General features: G+C 43.4%; 1 protein-coding gene and 1 long non-coding RNA gene across 2 annotated transcripts in view; one reads left to right on the forward strand and one right to left on the reverse strand.

Annotated features, from left to right (window-relative positions):
- The window catches only part of LOC116956641 (interferon-induced very large GTPase 1-like), a 139,021-nt gene extending 125,131 nt beyond the window's left edge, over positions 1-13,890 (reverse strand). The window contains exons 1-3 of the mRNA XM_032978412.2: positions 13,817-13,890; positions 12,247-12,307; positions 9,979-10,067 (exon numbers count right to left, since the gene is read on the reverse strand). The gene's annotated coding sequence lies outside the window, so the exon portion shown is untranslated. The remainder of the gene's footprint in view (positions 1-9,978; positions 10,068-12,246; positions 12,308-13,816) is intronic.
- Positions 2,114-5,169, forward strand: LOC142906496 (uncharacterized). Its single transcript, XR_012930338.1, has 2 exons — positions 2,114-2,982; positions 4,331-5,169. It is a non-coding gene; the product is annotated as an uncharacterized LOC142906496 (long non-coding RNA).
- Positions 13,891-20,640: the final 6,750 nt, after the last annotated feature.

The following is a 20,640-nucleotide window of genomic DNA, read 5'->3' on the forward strand; positions in this document are numbered from 1 at the left end:
TATAGAAACATTACACTATTCACTACAGCATGACAGCACTTCAGCCTAATTATGGCAATCTAAAATATTTAGTAACTATCATAATTATCAATACAATAGTGGAAAGTACTACCATATATATGCTGTGAATTATAATTCATCATAACTGACTCAAACATAGAATATGCATTTAAGATAATCTACTAGCTCGATGCACCATCGAGTCTTATTTTTCAATCAACACGCGGATTTTCGCCAGGATAGAATTAAGATGTAGATTTTCACACTTATTCGTTTGTAGCTGATCTTGTGTTGCTGGACGCAGTTCCATAGTTTGGGCGATCTGCTGATGCAATTCTTGAAAAAACCATCGCATGAGGGTATCAAAAGTGGCATTACAGTGAGGGTCGAATTTCCAATTACTGCATTCTGGAAGAGCTTTTGCCTCGGACCATTTCATTAGTTTGTCACCCCAATAGACTTGTCGATCATCGCTCCATGAATGGCAACTCTCTGCCATTAACTCTTCAGTTGTGTAATTACTTGTACCGTGAAGGCCACATGGCTGGTGACAGGAATGATGTTTTCTTGTTTCATCACTATTTTCATCATGTCCACGGGATCCCCAACACAGAGCTCCACACCAGAGGCAATTATCTGTGCATCCAATCCTTTTCATCACCTTCTTATTTGTTGATGGATTTTTTAACCATTTTATATCCGGACCATTGTTTTGTCTTGAGCTATTAAACACGTTTAAGATGCTATCAAGAAACACGGGTAGGTCTATCGGTGGGATATCGTTATTCAAACTGCTTTTATATTCAACATTATCGACATTCGCCAAGTATTCTTGAATAAATTCGAGGATTTCTTGAATATTTGAACAATTGCTGATTTTTTTAACCACACGCTCATGCTGTGATGTAAATGTCTTTTTAAATTCTTCTTTCTCCTTAGCACACACGTGACCATCGACGGCCTCACTGAACCACTTATCAATTGACGTCTTTGGACGTCTGAAGTACTCAACTGCCTCTGCTGTTTGTCCTTTCTGGACCTGAGAAGCCAGGCGCTCAAAGTACTTTAGCCGAACAATTTCACTGTTGATTGTCCAAGGCAGATCAAGCACTGCTTCGACCCTCAAGTCATTCACGCTCCTTGTGGCTTTCTGGTTAATTGCCTTAAGAAGATATTCTGCAATGAGGATTCCTTCAGAAGCTGCAGAAAACCCGTATGTAAGGCGGGTGTCTATCATTGACCTGAAATCCTGTTCTCTCTCTTTTAGTATTTCAGTTGGCTTGTGTTTTTTTTCCCATTTAATTTGACAGTCCTTCATTTCTTGGCAAAATATCTGCAGAGTAAATATATGGGCATCTTGCTTTTTTTTTGGTTCAAGTTTATTATTATGTTTTGATAAAATATCATCTATTTTTTTGTTTATTTCCCTAATCATTCCATTTTCATAATGTTCAACATTCCGACTATTTAGCATTGACGTTGCGATCTTTTCAAGTCTATCACTAAGACTTATCATATTGTTAGACGATTTCTTGAAGTATTTTGGAATAAAAAAATCAAACCAGCGTTCATTTCGATTAAACACACTTTCCGAATGAGATGTATTTGTCATTGCGTTGCAAACATACGGTGAGTTTTCATACACGATACAAATTTCACTTAGGATTTTCCTATCATCAGGAATATCAATATTTTTTTCATTCGCGATCTTGTAAAGCGTTTTCCAAATCGTGTCCACAATTTTGTCTCGTTCTGCATCAGTAAACTGCCCAGCTGGCCTCTTATCTAATTCGCACTTCAGTTGCCGACTGATTTCATCCAAAAACTCCACCGAGTAGCCTTTACCAACAATAGCAGCATCAAGCATTTGTGTGAGAGTCTTCATTGTGGACTTGCGGACTTGCTGAGTATACCTGTTTATTGTTTGCATTACGTCTTGCTCACACTGATGTTTTTTGGCGTAATTCATGAGACGTCCACGCTGTTCCATTACACCATTGCATTGCTTACAACCCTGACAAGCGATTGGAACTAGTTCCAATTTCTCGTGGCACGTTTTCAAAAAACTTTTGCGAATTTGGTGCTGGGATTCGTTGGTCAATTCTTGCATCGCCTGGTTCAGATTTATTTTAAGTCTCTGTCGATGCATATAAAATGCGGAATCAATGTTATCTTTTAAGGCTGCTATTTGCTTCCCACGCTCAATAAATTCATACATCTCCTGTATATTTTTAAATCGGACAGCAAAATTTTCATTCAAAACGAGACTCCAGTAGTTATGCACGAGTGAGTACCAATCCGAGAACAGCATCTTGTTATCCGATTGCTGGCATGCATCTAGGATAGTTTTGTACAAATCCACCACGTCAGCGTGGTACTGCTCTGATGGGGGGGCTCCAGCACTCGCGCCGTTTTTAAACGGGCGGAATTGTTTGAGAAGCTCTTCATTCTGGATTCGGTCTGCTATTTTTTTCAAACAATTCACATCTAATATCCCCACATCAACATCCTTTTCTTGTGTAAGCTTTATTGCATGTTTAAGCGCCTCACAGAATTGGTCCTGTCCTGAAGATGTGTTCGTTAGATTTACCTCTGTCAGATGCTGAACCATGAGAATATCTGGTGCCATTTTAACCTGTTCTAGTCGTGCCATTGCCACAATAGCAATCTGCAGGATCTCCGTCAAATTATTCATGGACTCTCCAAGAACGTTGATGATTGTCAAGTTGCTCACACTCATTGCAAATGTTGCCAGTATTCGGTCTTTTTTTTCTGCTTCAACATCATTAACTTTCTCTGGCGATCCTAGTCCCTCTGTGTCAATGAGCAGAATGGCATCCGTCTGGAGTCTTTCACCAAGAGCCTTCTCCAGAAAGAGGAGCCGCATGAAGAGACCGCGGGTGCATCGACCAACAGAGACTGCAAACTTGCAAGCAAAGAGAGCATTGAGGAGTGTGGATTTCCCAGAAGACTGCAGGCCAAGTATAGAAATCACAAAAATCCGCAAGTTTGGGTAATCTTCAGAGATGTGTTGACATATTTTTAAGAGCCAAGCACCAGGCATTTCACCTGTGTCACCATTAAGCAGCTCTATTGCATGCCCATTGATCATCAGTTCCGCATATGATCTGGGAAGTTTATTGACATTATTCACGTAATTTTTTTTGTCTCCTTGTATTAATTCGTAGATGTGACCTAATTCTCGAAAGAAATGCTCTTGACCCAAGCTAATTTTATCCAACTGTTCCATGTCTGAACAGATCTTCCATTTTATCGGCATTACATTCACCTGGTTTTGACCTGTCAGGGTGATTTGCCGCCTTAACTCATTTCTGTTTTTCGATATTTTTTCCCTAAGAGTCGCGCTTTCGCTGTTTGAAAGCACAGATATATGTCGCTCAACATGCGTGAATGCTGGTAGCCTGTCAGCAAGTGGCAAACTTAACACTTGACAAAGAAGTTGAATCACTTTTTGTAGTACTTCATTGCCTTCCCATAAAGCAGTTGTTCTCTTTTGCTTTTCCTGGCTCTGAAATTTCATGGAACTCCTGATAGTTTGGCAATGCTTTTCTGAAATAAATTGTATAAGTTTCTGTGATTCCTTGCACTCAACACCCTTAGTAGGATGCAATGACATACCAAGCTGAGAGTAGTTCAGCTCCATATGATCTTTTGTCTTAACTAATTGTGATGTTAAGGCTTCGCTGAATATCTGTCGCACCTTCCCTAACATGTCATCATTTGTCAGCAATGCTGTTTCAATTATACAATCTGCTTCATTGCACTCTTCATTAGGATCCACCACTAGGTAAAGCGTATTATCTTCAGAATCGGTGAGACTGGCTAATGTGTCACATTTTGACGTTATGTTTTCTTCATTTGGCATGATAAACACTATGTACGTTGAAGTGATTTTCTTCAAGAACTGGATAACCTCGGGGTACTCAGAGGCATCTCCATGGAGGTTCGCCAACAGCACGATCTCATTTTCTCCACGCGCGTAAAACTGCTTCAGGACAGACTCCCAGAGCCCAGCCCCACACGTTTCCTGTGTGAGCCACGTGAACTCCACCGTCCCAGCCAGGGTCAGAGGCCGCCCTCGGTGGGCTCCAGGTTCCCCACATGATGAGAACAAATGCTCCACTTTCATGAGCTGGTTGAGGATCGTGCTCTTTCCAAGTGAATTGGTACCGAGCCTAACGGCCAGAATCAGTCTGAACGGGCTGATGAACAGGTTGTTCTCAACGATGACACCCGACTGAGCCTCCCACTTGATGGTGTTGCCAGAGAGCAGTGGCAACATCACCTTGTACTTGTCTTTCATCTCCAGGTCGGGCATCACCAGTGGGAGCGCCATCGGAAACTTCATCATGACCTGCAGTAGATCCTGAGCGACGGTGCAATCGGCACAGCTGAGCAGAGCAACGACGCAGTCAAGTCGAGAGAACGGGACTTTAATCTGCTCTTGTGTTTGCCTGCTATTTGTGGGAGCTGATTTTTTTCCAAAAGTGGGACGTTTAAAAGCATGTCCACTCTGAGTTGTCTTAGCATCTACTTTAACTAAGCTAGAGATGGCGTTCGCTTGAAGAACATTTCCACCCCACATTTTAAGATTTTGCAGAAGAAATGGGAGAACCATAGGCATGATAGGTGACATTTTGTCACTGTAGACATTTGGTTTCTGCGTGATATCACATACTTCAATGTAACCCTTAGCCGTTGTCCAAGACAGAGAGTCACCAAATATTGAGTGAAAATCTTTATGAACACTTACAAACGTTTTGACAATTGTTGTGCTTGGTACATTAGAGTCATCATCGCTGAAAAATATATTGATATCCTCTGAGCTAGTTAAACATCTGGCTGAGTTTTGCTTTTCCATAAATGTGCTAATATTTTCTATTGCTTTTTTGACTGTCTGTAGACACCAAACGTCGTCAAAAAGCTTGTACTTTGTGTTCCAGTAAATCAAAGAACTTGCTTCAAGTAGGGATCTCTCCAAGTTAATATTTTTGCTAATGGCTTTTCTCATTACTTCTCCAAAATTAGGAGGCATTTCATTTGTTTTCAGAATTTTCTTGAATATGTTTAGGGCACTTTCCAGACTGTCAATATTTTCTGGCATGACAAACTCCGATTCTTCCTTATTAAAATGTGACAGCTCTTGAATTTCCTCTGGCATGTATTTGGTATCGGTGATGTTAAATTTGTGCTTCAGTGAGCTAATCATTTGCAGAATATTATGATCATGAATCACACTTTTTATCAGGTACTTGAATGATGAATTTGTCCACAGATCTTCCCAATGGATTCTTTCAAAACCGTCACTTGACAGTAATTGCAACAAACCAATCGTCACTTCATTGTCACTTAGATTTGTCAGCTCATCAAGAAAACAATGTATTGCAATCAGTCGATGGTCATACTGCAGTTTCGCCAGTTGCTCAATGACATTGTAAATTTGATTATTTTTTATGCATTCAATCACATTAGATTGGACAAAATGGCTTTTTTTAAAGTCAACTCGGTTCACATATTGTTTAATAGTATCATGCACACTAAGAAAACAGGAGTCGTTTTTATAAACTTGTCTCAAGATGTCAATCAGTGACGTTACATGAAGTATGCATTGTTCCTGTTTATAGGCAGATAATTGGTCATTCAGATATATTTGAATTCCTTTACATTTTTGTTTAAACTCACTCTCCTGCAAACTCAAAACTAAAAGTTTTAGTTTTTCTGGGCACTGTGGGTCATTATAAACTGACTGTATAGCACTGTTAACCTTGCTCATACGCTCATAATTGTGTTGACATGGTGATGACTCAATTTGATCAATGGTCCGTTTGGCAAACTCAACCTTGGCCAGAAATGTATTACGTGATCTCAACCAGTCTTGAAGTGCAGTACAGATCAATTCACAGTCTTGCTTCGTCAGAACCTCATTTTCAAACTTTTGGGCCACATTTTTCCAACCATGTTTCTCTAGAATACTGCATATTTCTGGATTCTCTCGAATTGCAATTGAAGCAACTGTCGCAATTACATACGTGTCATCGAAGTGAAGACAACTGCGTGCAATGCTCAATGCATCAGTAAGTGATTGATCTGCATTTTCGTTAAAAGATGGCATCTTGAGTTGAGCGTAATCTTCCCGGGAATGCTTGATTTGATGCACACGTTCAATTGTTCTCATGGCGTAATTGGCTCTCCTTATATACATAGAACACTGCAGGGAATCTGGTGAGAGGACGCGTAAATCTGGCTCTTTGTTGAGAGAAGACTCAGCAATCTTGAAAAGATCAAAAAGAATACAAATGTCGAGATGATCCAAGCATATTGCTTTGATGATTCCACCACGGAAAACGAACAGCAATGGGGCTTCATGCTGGTTAGGGATGCCCAGACTACCAACCACCCATCTTCCATTGGCATTGACAGGATTGATTAAGTTCATACGAAGCTTACGGATGGCTTCGCGTGCAGTGTCCAATGCATCTATTGGAACAAAGAAGATCCAGTGATTGTCACCAGACAAAATACACTCCAAAGATTCCATGTAGGAAGATGTAATGTGTACATCTTCTACTTTCAAGATCTTTACCAAGCGATGTAATTCGTGAAGTACATTTGACTGAAGTGGCAATTCAATTTCAAAGAGTGAAGCCATAATTGTGTAGAAACGAGATTCCATTGAAGAGTCCCTCTTCACTGCAGCACTGAGAATCCCGAGAATCCATGCAATATCAGCGGACTCATGATTGGTTAACTTTTCTTTAACCTTTATGGAAAGACAAAAGCTGTCAGAGATGCTGGGGAGTGCAACCCCCACCTCTATATTGAGCTCCTTCAGTGTTTGGCTGAGGTTAAAGAGGCGATTGAAGGCCCCACTGGTGGAGTCACCCTTTGTGTACAACAATATTTTAATGTTTGATTCAGTGCTGATCCATTCACGCAGTGATTCACGGTTGGTGAGGAGACAGATGTCTGCACCCATTCGAGTTTCATCTTCTGCATGGATTCCACCAAGTTCACGTTTTCCATCGACCACAAACTCTTCCACTTTTGCATACAAGTCAACGACACTAAAGTCAGAAGTTCCATATTCTTGCAAAATAGCACGCAGGTCACTGGATGTAGCAATAGCTCTCTTGTATTCCTTTAGAACATTGCAGGCACGAACAAAAATTAATTCCATTTTCTTGTTTAACATATTTTCATATTTTGAAATGTTTTGAGAGAGTTCAGAATTAGGATCTGAGAGAATTAGACTGAGACGATTGTCTTTCTCGAGCACTCGCCTCTTAATGCACCCAGGACCACGCGAATCCTGAAGAGAAATGAGCATTGTGCGAAAGTCTTCTCGCAGAGTCTCATCGATCTGCATGTAGAGCCGCTCAACCTTCACATCTAGGAACTGAGCAATCGGTACAAGCACCCAACGTACAGGGACTCCCATGATGCTTGGGTCAATGAACTTGAAGTGTCGCTCTTCTGCAAGTAATTTGTCCACCTTCTCCAACAAGTCAAACATTTCTGTTATAGTTGATGGCTGCTGTTGCCTCATTGGTGGCTTGGAGTGAATGGCGATGTGCGTCTCATAGTTTTGTGCTTTATCAGAGTCCAGCAACTCCAACTTGGCTTTTACAGAGGCACTTATTTTTCCAAAGACAAGTTTCCCAATTACACTGCCTTTGATTTCATCTCTCTTGTTAGTTTTAATGTTCCTTACTCTTATGTGTGCATTTACCTCTGCTCCCAAAATCAAGCCATGTACTACGTGCGTGGCTTTGATTTTTCTGTTCATTAGCAAGTCTGTAATAGCTTGATTTATTACAGTTTTGGCCTGTGGAAGTAAGAATACCGAACCATTATCCAAATTATACTGGCATACAAGTGTCTCTTCATTCCCACTGCTTGTGACATTTCCATTATACTCGCCACAACCTTCCACCTTAATAAGCCCAGACAAGAACTCCATACTCATGGCACCACTGAGTTTAACCAATTTCACATGGTCCTCGGTGTTCTTTAAACGAGTCAGATTGTAATTAGATGTCTTTAATGGGTGAAATATTACGTGTTCCTTCTGAAGCTGTTTGCCAAAGAGATTGTGATGGGTGGATTCAGAGCGGTGACAATCCCAAAGCTCACCAAGACCACAAACCCCATTTTCTGTAATGGGCAGAACAATTGTCACATCTTCCATGTAGACGTTGTTTTCATTGGGATTAATTTATTTTCCCTAAAAGATTCAGAGATAAAACGTGTGAGGGGAAATATTGACACCAAATAGCATCTTGAATTCACTTGTAGGTTGCATTAACTCTAAATGAGTTAACCTACTTTCGGTTAGAAGGCAATACCATTAAAAAAAACTTGCCTACTAGCATTGATCTAAAACAACTGATTACTATTTTAATTAACTCTCCATTGTATCAGATTGTTGTAAATAATACAAGACACATAGACAACAGATATTCTGGAAATGTGTGAATTTTCGAGGCAATAAATACATAGGTTTCTGTATCTCCAATTAATTTTCGTCCATAACTCTAATGTCTTCCGCGCCTTTATTTAAAGATATAGGACCAGGTAAAAAAAACGTAAACAGAAGATCACAACAAATGATATAGCATGATGATGTTTTCAGAACAGTCAGTAATATATCGATATAGTAAAGATACATGAGATATGCATCAGAAATAGAAGAAAATCAGGAAATGTCTTTACAGATGAAATAAGAACTACGGGAAATTAATTTAAAATATATGAAAGAGATAATAGGAAGTTATAAATGTTTCAAGGCCTGGATGTAGTAAACCTGCACAGGTAAGTCTTACGTGACAACTGCAAAATGCAAATTGTGACAACCACCTGGCTGCATGTAAATGCAGACGCAAAAATATCAATATGGACATCATTTTCGAATGATAGATGAACTGTATTCAAGATGAGATGAAATAGGAACATGCGAGTTGCATTCAGTAGGTTTTGTAGCTAATGTACCTATGAGAGCCTTGTAAATTTTAGAGAGAGAAATAGGTCGTTTGAGAAAATAAACTTCGCTCTTTCTCTCCCCCAGCCGCTTCTCACACATCTCTCTGTGTCTCTGTCAAATTTCACACTTAATTTTAGCAATCCTTGGAGATCGTAATCAACCAAGCTATGCATTAACTGTGTGTTAGCCGACTCTCTGTGTTGCATTTTATTATATTCCCAAAAGATTTGCTAAATTTTGTTTTCACAAACTATTTATCTCTCTAAAGTTTACCAGGGGTGGATTCATTGACATGCTAATTTATCTTCTCCAGCAGCTGCCTCAGCAGACCCACCTCTCTCTCTGCCCCGTCCCCTTCTCTCTCTCTCTATTTAAGGCCTCGACAGAGAGGCATTGGGTCTCTGTGTGTCTATGTTGTGTGTCTCTCTCTGTGTGTCTGTGTTGTCTCTCTCTACTTGTGTCTGTCTGTGTGTCTCCGTGTCTGTGTTTTGTCTCTCTCAAATTGAGTTCTACCTGATGACGGTTGCTTGTGTTGCAATCGAAACGTCGTACTCTATTATTTAATTTATTTTCTTTCTATGTGACTTTACCGAAATAACTAAAAAGTAATTCCTGCAGTCACGAAAGCTTCAAATCAAGTTTGGTATACACGAGGTCGTGGGTTCGATCCCGACCCTGATTATGCCTGTATATTTGGAGTTTGCATGTTCTTCCCGTAATCGTGTGGATTTTTATCCGGATCCTCCGGTGTTTAACTCCACATTTAGAATCAATTTGCATTTAGAGTACGTGTTTGGCTACTATAAAGCTCCACATGATAAGCCACTTCGTTGAGCATTCATCTGTGGCCAGGTCACGTCTTAAAAGGAGCTATATAGCTCAGTGGGTCTTACCTAGTAAAATAAAAATAGAATAGTTAGTGTCACTTTATTTTTGACAGAGTAGTAATCATGCATTACTGGGTCCATTACGAATACCTGGATCGGACGAGAATAACCACTTGGAAGATTTTCCTGAGGTTGCTTGTGTTTGTCCGTAAGCTCCATCATGGGAGCTAACTTGTGACCTGTCAAACAAATTGCAATGACATATATAAATCACGACCTACTACTATAATTTGGCATTTTGACTCCAGTCACACCAACTATGTTCTTGATTTAATTTCTGCCAAAGTGCAAACACCACATTTTCTTGCTCACTCAAAATCACATTTATTATTATTATTTATTATTATGGGTATTTGTTGAGCTGGCACATCAAGGGTTGCGTTTTCATCTAAGATAGGATTTTTACGTGTTGAAATTAATCACGTGGGGCTAGTCACTTGCTTCTCACTTGGGGATAGTAACATACGATGTACAGTACATGAGTTGCAGCTGCTAAAATAACCTTTATACATAAGTGATAACAGATAAAAACAAGATAAAAAAAACTGTTTACCACGCCTAAACATGCCTGTCAAAAATATAAAATGTTACTCAACTTCAAATTTAACTGATAAATGAAGGGCGCTGCCTTGGTTTAATTCTTAGCACTGTGGATGATAAAATCTCCCAGCGTGAAAGTTTAAAGAATGATGCAAGCATCATAAATCGACCAACCCAACCCCTCCGCTAAACCTCTGTCCACCACGTAGTATGTTTTTGCATTTGGTAAACTAGTTTTCACAGGTTTTGTTAAATCGGTTAGTAGCCACAATTCAAAAACACCTAGTGCTTTGCACGGAGATAGTTGGGGCATTTCAAGCACGTTAAAATCCTATTTTAGATCAAATCAAAACCCGTGATGCGACAATTCAACAAATAATTGTTGGATTCAATTGCATAAGTCAAATATAAAAATTGCAATCCCTCTAGTGTAGGCTCTTCAGCCAGCAGTGGGGTTAGCAAGGAATTGCAGGATTGCACCTTATCCTATTAAATGAAAAACAAAGGGCAATTGTACCATGTGGGGACTTAGGCTGCCATTCAGTTTGTACATTCACGCATGCCAGTCAATGAATTCATGACACCAATTCCACTTGAAACAGTTCCTAACCTTCTGAACCCCGGTTTACGCCCTTCCCGTGTACACACTTTCGTTATAACGTACTAAAAATGTTCATACCAATCTCGTTTTATGTACTGCATACCTCGCCATAAAGTAACTCGAGATGTATTAATTTTATTATGCAGACCCACATTTATTACGTTGCATGGTGACATTCAGGCGCCAGATGGCGCCTCAGCGTTAGCGTCCCTGACTGTCTATAGTCTATTTCATTGTGTACACCTACTCTTAATATTTTTTCTGCACGTATGTTTTTAATGCGACTTTATTTATGCAAGTGTCAATTTGTTTCATATTATTGTGGTAGTTTTTTTTTATTGTTGTTAATGCAGACATGATTCCTTGTAAAAGGTTTCAGTTTGGTGTTTTAACATCTTAACACCTGTTTTGTTGCCAGAAAAACGGGGAAACCTATTATCATATTATAGTACTGGCAAAGGAGGTCCCATGATATTGTTTTATATTGTTTAACAACCCTAACAGAAAAACATAGATAATTCCTTAGACTCCTCGTGATTATTAATGTCTAAAGCCCAGCAGACCTTAATACCTACACAAATAGGATGAAAATGCCGCAACCGTGAACATTATTGAGCCTCTACTTGTAGTCAAAGACTTCTGAAACTCAAATATGGCTCAATGTACAAGCTCATCACAGAGAAAAACGAAATGGGAACAAAATCTTGGTCTACTCCGACACAAATGCAAGTTGCAGACCACAAAGGTGAAAATGATACGAATGGAAATTTGGAATTGGTGATATAGTTTTGCTGTGTGGAGATACGATAATAGCTGTACATGTACAGCCTTGACTATATTGTCGAATTAATCCTGTATTCAACCACGACACTAATCACACGTTTCTCTTGCTTCTTGCCTTACACTGTTCTACTTTGGAATTCCCTCCCACCGTCTATTCTCTAAAGTTGTCAGAGCTTTTCTCAAATCAAGAAATGTATTCACACCTATTTGTTTACCTTCAAGAGTGCGATTTATAGATGACTACTTGGCATTGTGGCCATATTGGGCTGTGCTTCGTAAAAAAGCATATCTGAATGAATGTCTCGGCACATTGTGTGCTACGTGAATATTGTGTTATCATACTGCACTATGCTGGTCAGTGCGGGTTTGTAAAAGATGCAAAGTTGATTAGCCAAAAATTAACTGTTGCCGACGTTTAAGAAGTGCACACTCACCACGTCTCAACCACAACAGGGGCAGTGCATAACCAGGGCAGGCGCCTTGAACCCCAGCTCTCTGTACTCACAACACCAAGGAGGGGGCATCGTTAAGTATCAGCGTTAATTTTACTCCATGTTCAAGAATACATTCGGCATTTACAATAGTAATACTAACTTGTTCGGTTATGAAAGCTATTTTTTCATCCTCTTAGGGTGAAGAGGGGAGCAGTACCGTGTCAGATATCGATCGTCATTGGGGATATCAGTTGACAGAAATAATGTCTAATTGCCGGGTTGATAGCAAAAAGCATAACACACTGCTCCATAACTCAACCCAACCATTTTAAGGAACGCCATTACTATACTATACGTCCAATACAAAACCAGTGAGTTGATTGTTAATTAATAACATAACATATCTTATATTCCAAGGGTGCGGAGGAACAGGAAGATTTGTTCAGAGTAGCGTATCTGGTGTTGTGTTTTCTTTATTGATCAACTGCTGCAACGAAGTGATGAAAAAAAAGAATAGGCTTTACCCATAGATATGTTGTAACAAAGTGATGCAGTTTTGCGCCACATAGAGTCACAACATTTTCCGCAACTCCGATTAGCACTGTTGGCAACGCATGGTGCAAAATAAGTTCAACATACATCAACGCAAAGGTTGTCTTAACGTATTATGTTGCCAGGACACCCGTTAAAATTTAGACAATTCTCAAATGCAGCAGTCACATTACACATGACTACATGTTCCAATTGATTTATTTAAATCAATGATAAGTGTGCATTGAAATTGAGAGGAACAAGAATAACTTTAATCGCTCTGACAGCTACAGGCTCAGTGCGGCCTGGAAGCGTATTATTAAATAATACACATTACATTTTGATTTAAAGAATTACTAATCTACAACTCATTACTAATCATAACCAATGACTGATTACTAATCGATTATATAGTTACAATACCCCCCCTCCGCCTCTAATCACTGCACCTGATATGAGTTAAGTGATGACGTCACCCTGCTGCTCTATATAAAACCGGGAGCAAGCGAGGGCTTTACCATTCTGGCGAATTGCCCGATGATGCTGGATGTATTTACCAGCGAAACGTCGTACTTAAACTGTAAATGTGGATTCACTCTTCAACACACCGGTGGGCTAAAGTAGTGAATTATTTGTCTTTTGTCAACGTGACACTTTTTTTGCTGATTGGCCGTGTCGGGTAGTGGAGGGTTACGACACATTTATAAATAAACGCGATCTAACCCAAAAAAACCCTTTATTATGGATAAGTGTGCACATAGGATTTGACAGAGCAATAGTCCTGCTATGAGTCAGTAACATTATTGCTGTAAAAAACCCACAGTCACGTGATGCATCGACCAGTCTACAAACCCCATAGCCAGCTCTGAACGCCACTGCACAAACACAAATACGTGGCTTTGGAGATTTCATGCATTACTGAATATCCCCTGAAAAACAATTAAATACATTTTACACGCGTTCACTTGCGTGTCTAAAACCCCGCACAATTGATATACTAAGTCAGCATTAAGCCAAATTGCGAAAGAGCATGACTCACTGTCACAAAGGAGGAGCAGCAGCCGACAGCCTTCCTCGTCGTCTCTCAGCCTCTTCAAGCCCCGACGCCCTCCCTTTAATCATCCACCCTGCAGATGGCCACGCCCCGTTCGTCTCTACCAATGGGCTCTCCAGCATCACATCACGAAACCGCACCCAACAATCACATATGAGCCTTATGGCGGGACCCCCGGGGTCCTTTAAAACTGAAAACTATCACCTGCAGTATCTCTATTGCAAATCAACCATCGAAAAAATAATTTACACCCCTCTATCAATAATCGTGTTTCTCAGTGTGGATTTGTGAGCACACTTTGTAAACAGTACATAAATTAGTACGCGTTTTTCCATGCGCTGTACATATTGTAACAAGCGTTTATACCAATATTACTCTACAGAGTAGTGGGTCGCCACTACTCTTATCCGCATTGATACGAGTGGTATGTGGGGACTATGGCTTAACTGCAAAAAAAACAAACATATCTTCACAGATGCATATGAAAGAGAGAAGTATTATCAAACAGGAGGAATTAACAGTGCAACACATCTCATCTGTTAAATATTTGCAGGTAAGAGAATTGTCATCGATTGATCCTGGCTGCAGACATTGGTAGGTTAAAATAATAATGAAGTTAAGAGAGCATCTTCTTTGGTTCTTTCGGTAAAGTCACGTAGAATGAGAATAAAATAATAAATTGATAAAATAAAATAACACAATAATATTCTCACGACGTTTCGGCCACAACACAAGCGGCCTTCATCAGGTGAAGGGACGAGACTGTCTGGTAGGACAGCGCTGGAGTGAAAGAGCCAGCGCTGTCCTACCAGACAGTCTCGCCCCCTTCACCTGATGAAGGCCGCTTGTGTTGTGGCCGAAACATCGTGAGAATATTATTGTGTTATTTTATTTTATCAATTTATTATTTTATTCTCATTCTAAGTGACTTTACCGAAAGAACCAAAGAAGATGAATCATTGCAGTCACGAAAGCTTTAAATCGAAAGATAAGAGAGCAGTTTCACTGTATTATGCATACCGTTATGACAAATAAAGGACTTAAGTCATGGAAGCAGTTTGAGCAGCTTTGGATAAGACATTATCCTGCCATAAGGTTCATTTCACAACATATTATATTGGAGCAAGTGTGAGTTTCTTACTTTTTTAAGGCAATTTCCTGTGTGTGACTTTTTTTAAACTTTGATATTAATTTAAGTATCGATTTTATGTATTTTTAATTGGCAGTTAAAGTGTTGATTAAAAGATTGGAAAACTTAACATCCGGTTTACGACAGTCAAATTTGTAACACACATTTACAATATGTAAATGACGCTACCATTTTAGCCGCCCTGCACTCCGCTCTCTTGTTGACGGAGGGTGACTGCCTGCAACGAACCAGTAGTGTCCTTCACGAACCTCCTCCATAGAGGCCGATCTTGACACATCTGGTACCAATCATAGGCAAGTCCACTCAGCTCTACTTCCTCCTGTACCACATGAGTCCATCTGTTCGATAGCCCGTGTAGTACACGTTTAGCCCCCTCTATCCTGCCAAACAGAACCTGCTTGGGCATGCAATGGCTAGGCATGCGGGCTACATGACCCAGCCAACGCAGCATTACCTGCCGGAGGAGCTCACTGATGGGAATGTATCTAGATCGTTCAATGAGTTGTGAGTTTCTCACACAATCCAGCCTGGTTAAACCTAGGATGGATTATAGGCAGTCCAGCCTGAATGTTTCTAATCGGGCAAATATTCCATTAGAGGGGTCCACGTTTCACAAGCATAGAAAATGGAGGGCATGACAGTGTCGCGCGATATGTATGACCGTGTATCACGTAGTCGATGGTTTTTAAATGGCTGAGAGTTCGAGGCCAATCAATGCTACGGCGCAACGGTCCTCCATGATCTTCTAGAAATCATCAGTAATCTTTAGTAGAACCGTCTCAGTGCAATTAATTTAATCTGCCCATCGCAGCAACGTGGAGAAGTAACCGCTTCAGATAAATTTGCTCTCTGGCGTTGATATCGTACTTGTGTTTGAGATCGGGTGATAGTTTGCGGGCTCACGATGCAGTCACAACTGACCCGATATATGCAGTATTGCATTAGAAGTCCAGGCATGTGTGGTGCCGCCGCAGCAGAGCCGCTCCGTCGGGGCCGTGCCCACCACCGTGACGCCGCCACCGGAGAGTGATGACGCCGACGCTGCGCGCCCCTCGCCGCCCCCCACATGAATGCACGCACACCCCACGTAGAGCCGGGAGGGAAGGTCACCTGGCCGACAGGTTTTCATCCAGAAGCCCCTAATGGGATCAAGCTTCATGGTTTCCTGCGGCCGGGAAATTGGGCGACCTACCCCCGAGGCTGACGTGCACCGCGGCGCCGTGACCTGATATTAAAGTTGCATGGTCACGGCAGGGGCTGTTGAGCCACCGCGAGTGGAACCACACACACACAAACACGAGTCAGTGGGCGGATAGCGGGAAGAATGGAGAGTGGACGTCGAGGGGACCACTGCGGTGACGTCACCAGAGCTGGGATCCGGGTATAAAAAGGGCGGGAAAATCCAGGCCAAAGAGGGTGCCGCAGCAGAATGCCTTTGTTATAGGTAGGATAAAAGGAGGGTGATTCGGGCAGTAAAGATTAGAGTTTTTCAAGACATCGAGAGCAGCGGGGTGTTGGAGTCAGCCGTTCGAGTCGTCCGTGTGACGAGCTTCAATGCAGCCAGGCACAACCCTCCACGGAGACGACCCACAGCATCGCCCTTCTACAGTTTCCGGCGCATCAGAGTGGAAGTAAGTGTAAGTAAGAGAGAGGTGAGTTTGAGATAATTCATCAGAGGGTAGAAAGTGGAGCGCCAGGCAGGATAAATTGAGCCCAGAATCCCCGAAGGATAGGCTAGGTAGTGTCTGCTGACTCACACAAACACACGTAGTTTATGCTGTCAGGAAAAGCCCCAAGCTAAGACTAAAGAAGAGTAGAGGATAAAACTGTGTCGTGTGGTCACTGTGAGTGCGAAGAGGGGGGTGGAGTGCTTTGTGTTCGCGTGCATACGCGGCTGTTTACGGCGAATAGGAGAGTGTAGCGTCTGGTGTTCGCGTGGTTGTTTAAACAGTCTTTAAGTCATGGCGAAGTGACTCCCTCCAATCAGTGGCGAGTGCACGGTGGGAACCCCAGCCCTCTAACCCCTGACCCCAAGTCCCTCGCGTTTTTGATTGGTGTACGGAGTCGGGCAGGTAGCGGAGTCGGGTTCGTTAGCGCCTGGGCACGTAAGGCGTGTATGCGAACGGATCCCGGGGGCTAAGCGCCGGCCGCAGAGTCACGTGTCGGCGCGCTGTACCCTTTCGTTCGCGCACGAGACGGGGTTTTACCTCGCGAGCGCGCTCACCGCAGCACGCCCACTACTAAGCCCGCGTAGCGCGTCGTAAGCGTAAAGCCGTCGACCCTACCGATCGAACCATGCCTACGTGGGCAGCAGCAAAGGCGGGGGCACAGGGGGGCGAGGAGTTGGAAGTCGGTAGCCCGAACCCGACAGAGCAGTTGGGGGGTAGTGGTATGATTTGCGACGGAGGAGACGGGGGATGGCGAGATTAGGACGGAGGAGACAGGGGGCAGCAGCCCCCGCAGTAGCGAGGTCGTAATGGGGGAGTCGGGGGACAGCGGCCCCGACAATTCGGTGCAGGCGAGGGGCAGCAGCCCTCGCACATCTCTCTGCTCCAACAAGCATGGGGTGGTGCGCATTCTGCATTTGTAGACCTGAGACAGTGATGGAAATTCTACATTCTGACAGCGCGACCTGTCTCCATAAACTGACTTTTATTCTTTGACACAAACAGGTGTTGTTTTGGTCAGCGATGCCACCCTGTTATAAAGAAAACAAAATCTAGGAAACCAAAGCATATGCATGGATTCTGTAACGATTTATAACAGGAGTGGTACTGGAGGAATTTGATTAACGATAATCACAATAGGTTGCAAGCTGCACAGCGAGATGATGTAAAATGTCGCCTGATGAGTAACATTGAAATATAATTAATTTGAAGCATGGAGGCATTATGCTTGCACGTCTCAAATCTATATAAGTGGGAGGAATGCATACAATTGTAATAAACGACTTCCACGACGATTCTTGTAAGAGTGCTTCTTTTTCAACTGAGGTCCTGCACAGCTCCGCGCCTTCCCTCCTCTCTGGGTAATTTCCCTTCTCACAATGCCACGGACGAGGCGTCTCTCTCCGGTCCACTAGCGTGGTTTGCTCCGCTCCCCCGGTCTCGCCATTGGCTGGCGGCGTGCCGGAGAGAAGAGACGAACTTCACTGGAGAGCCCGCCACATGGTCGGTGGCGACGAGAGGAGATGTCGAGTAGCGATGCAGTCTGGACCCAAGGCTTCCCACACCGACCACGAGTCCTCCCCTGCCTCTGCTTATATTCTCCCCGGCGGAGCTATGCTATTCCTATAGCCACGCCCACTCATGGAACCTTCCCGATGGTTCCCAAAGCATCTCTGTCGACTCCGCCCGTCACCTATGGTCCAGATATTATCCCCTCTTAGGATCGGATGCCGATTACACAATAGTGCCTGTACCCAGTTACCCTCTGGCACCCACTGGATGGTGCTCTCTCATTACATCACCCCCCCCCGCCCCCACCACCACCCCTTCCTCCCACCCCCCGTAATAAAAGACTAGCTGTCCCGGCTAGAGATAAAACCCATATAAGTTATGAAGGGACGCAACACGGGAGAACTCGCGGTGTGCGTTAGGAGGGTTGGTTCTCCAAGAGGGATGAAAATCCCATAATAATACGCAACCCATAATAAGGGACAAAGAACAAGGGATTAATCCATCAAAGTAGGGATGTAAGGGTAATGACATGGGCGAATTCCATGAAATCGCAGCATCTTGGAGCGAATCCATGATGCCGGACCTTCGACAGGAGCTGCATCCTGCTCACACCCCGGTCGGGGTCACAGCCTGCATTGTCAGTCACAGGTTCGTATACTGTGGGCAGCAAAACAGAATCCTTCGGGCGTTCATCCTCTAACCGCACCACCCCTGGTCCATCAGACACGTCAGACACCGGCAGTCCAATGTTTGGAGATGAAGGAGCAACTTGCAGAGGGATAAATGGTTTCAACCAACGCCGGCGGCCCGCCGGGATACGCACACACTGCGGACGCTTGATCTCGACCACCTCTACAGGTCCATGCCAGGGCTTATGTAACTTAGGGGAGGTGCCAACAGGCACCTGAAGGCAATGTAGCCAAGCCCTGTCGCCAATCGACCACGACATGCCATGGTCAGACCTGCACACACAACGTTCGTTGCGCGCCCGCGTCTTGGCGGTATTAATCCTAGCCGCCTCCCGGGCCTCGGAAACACGTCGCAAGTAATCGCGAACATGTTCTGGCAGTTTACATTTAACGTTACCAATCGGCGCTCCAAATTGGGTATGTATAGGGGGTACGTTTTCCCTCCCATACATAAGGGAAAATGGCGAGAATCCCGTAGAAGCGTGTGGGGCCATCCTGTACGCAGTGAGCATGCTTGGCACATGTAAATCCCAATCGGCTTGTTTGGCATCCACCGTCTGACAGAGCATGGCGGACAAGGTCATGTTCAGACGTTCGACCATCCCATCCGTCTGAGGGGGTACGGCGATGTTCTGATTTTATTAGTGCCCAATGCGCCGCACATCTTGCGCAACAGCTTAGAGGAGAAGTTCTGACCTTGGTCCATAAGCAGCTGTTCGGGAGCACCTTTGTCCATTTCATACCCGTACAAGAATGAGTCGGCAATGGAGAAAGCCGACTGATCCGGCAGCGGCCAAGCCACCAGCAATCAAGAAAAATATTCCACTCCCACCAAAAGGAATTTGTTACCCTCAGGAGTGACCGGAAAGTGGCCAAGGACATCGAGTGCTACCAGTTCGTTAAGACGCGAAACCAAAATAGATTGCAGCGGCGGACGACATTTCCGCTGTGGCGGTTTCCTCTGAGCACGTTCTGTACAAGATTGGATCCATTTGGAAACATCGGCTGTCAGTCCCAGCCAATAATAATCACGCTGCAACGTCAACAATGATTTTCGGATGCCAAGGTGCAACAACTTTTCCTCATGCAGGGCGCGAAGCAAGCCGTTACGGAGGGCAACGGGAACAACGATTTGCCTGCGATCCAGCATTTCCTCTCTCCACGTCAAAAGGCAGTCGTGAAGAATCAACTGGTCCCCTTCACTCGAAGCAGGAGCTGCCTGCGCGTGCTCTGCCTGATGACGGAAACTCCCTAAGGAGTCATCATGGAGCTGCTCGTGCACCCATACGAAGCGCAGGAGCTGCCACATGCTGTCACTCATACCGATGCTGGTGAACTGCCCAGATGTTTATGAGCAAGGACCCTCTGCGGGATATGGATTCCAGCTTGATGCAACAACTCAACGATACTTTGTGTTCAGCAAACGACTATCAGTCCATGAATTCGAATCAGTATCATCATCCATGCAGCTGGATTAAAGCTTCTGCACATCGCCATCACAGGAGGTGAGGGGGCGGTGTCGATTTTGCTGCTGTATTTAACCCAAACTGAGTCAATTTGCAGGTAATTCTTCACCAATGGGGATGTTATGGCCGATGTCAGTCACACTGTGTGTGTGCGCGTGTGTTTGTTTTTGTGAGCGACCTCACAACAACGAGCGGAGCGCCGGGTGGCTAAAGCACAGCAAGTTGGCACAGTATAGGGGACACAGGTGGTGCATCAGCCAGTCATCTCAGTCAGTCGACCCGTGGCATCTGGGTCTGCCCCGTGACCTCCTGCCAGCGGGCGTTC

The sequence above is a fragment of the Petromyzon marinus genome, chromosome 66, assembly GCF_048934315.1.
Source record: "Petromyzon marinus isolate PM22_M1 ecotype Great Lakes invasive population chromosome 66, UKy_Petmar_22M1.pri1.0, whole genome shotgun sequence".
Classification (NCBI taxonomy): Eukaryota; Metazoa; Chordata; class Hyperoartia; order Petromyzontiformes; family Petromyzontidae; genus Petromyzon; species Petromyzon marinus.